We start from the raw sequence: 1,585 nt of genomic DNA, 5'->3' as shown, positions 1-1,585 counted from the left end.
GATATGGAAGCAACCTAAGTGTCCATTGATAGATGAACAGATAAGGAATATGTGGTGTATATATGTATATACAGTGGAATATTATGCAGCCATTAATAAGGATGAGATCTTGCCATTTGTGACAACTTGAATGGACCTAGAAGGTATAATGCTAAGTAAGGTAAGTCAGACTGAGAAAGACAAATACCATATGATTTCACTCATATGTGGAATCTAAAAAAAAAAAAAATCAAATGAATAAACAAACAAAAAGCAGAATCAGACCTATAAACAGCGAACAAACTGATGGTTGCCAGAAGGAAGGGGATGGGGGGAGTTAGGCAAAATGGGTGAAGAGGAGGGAGATACAGGTTTCCAGTTAATTGAATAAATAAGTCACAAGGATGAAAGATACAGCATAGGGAATACTTTCAATGAAATTTTAATAGCATTGTATGGTGACTGATGGTAGCTACACTTGTAAGCATAGCATAACATGTAGACAAGTTGAATCACTATTTTGTACATCTGAAACTAATGTAAAATTGTGTGTCAACGATATTCAAATTTTTTTAAAGAAAAAATGTAGTGGGTTCCCAGAGTTGAATCAGTGAATGTCTTCTACACCTGACCTGTTTTCAGCAACAAGCATGTGTGACAATTTCTCTTCTCTGGGCTTTCCCAGAGCTGGAGGACCTAGCATTTATGTTATTATGACTGAATTATTTTGACTATTGTCTCTGAGGAGAAATTAAGAAAGTACCAGAAATGAACAAAATATTAGTACAAAAAGACTGTAAAGGAAGGGGAAGTTACATGAAAATAAGAGAAAAATATTAAAGTAGTAATTTGTTCTTTTTTAAAAAATTGAAGTATAGTTAACATACAGTATTAATTTTTGTGTACAATGTAGTGTTTCAACAATTATATACATTATGAAATGCTCACCACAGTAAGTGTAGTTACTGCTTATCACCATACATAGTTATTACAATATTATTGACTATATTCCCTATGCTGTAGTTATTCATGGAACTGCTGTTCCCTTTTATACACACATACACGTCTCTTCTATTAAAATTTCTGCATGTAACCTGAACATATTGGCCTAGAATGGTGGTAATAAGGCTGTGTGACTTTTAGCAAATTACTTAAACTCTCTGAGATTTAGTTTTCTCATTTATAAAATAGCAATGCTAATTCCTACCTACTTTAACAGGGCTTTTTAAAGGGTTAAATGCAAATCAATATAAAGCTTCTAGTACATAGTAAGTGATAAATAAATGTTAATACCCTTATCATTAGACATCATGAGGTGATAGGTTAGCTTAGTGTTGGGACTTACTTACATTCATCTAAAGGTAGCAAAACTTTTCCCCAGCTTGCTGTTTAAGTAGTTGCTAATGTTTAGAATTTAACCCAGTTGCATAAGCAGCTACTTAAATAGCAGTCTGGCTTTCAGTTCATGTATCTCCCTACAATTCGATTGGGGTTATGTTGGAGGAATGGTCAGTAGCTAGTAAATCCAATGTATAACTTGTTCCGGAGAATACTTTATTTTTACCCTTAAAAATTGACTTATTTATTGTAGTACAAAATAATCCTA

Source organism: Mirounga angustirostris, unplaced genomic scaffold, assembly GCF_029215605.1.
Source record: "Mirounga angustirostris isolate CCGP_5_RB_7025 unplaced genomic scaffold, mMirAng1.0.hap1 SCAF_11, whole genome shotgun sequence".
NCBI classification, from domain to species: Eukaryota; Metazoa; Chordata; class Mammalia; order Carnivora; family Phocidae; genus Mirounga; species Mirounga angustirostris.
This window is presented reverse-complemented; position numbering follows the sequence as displayed.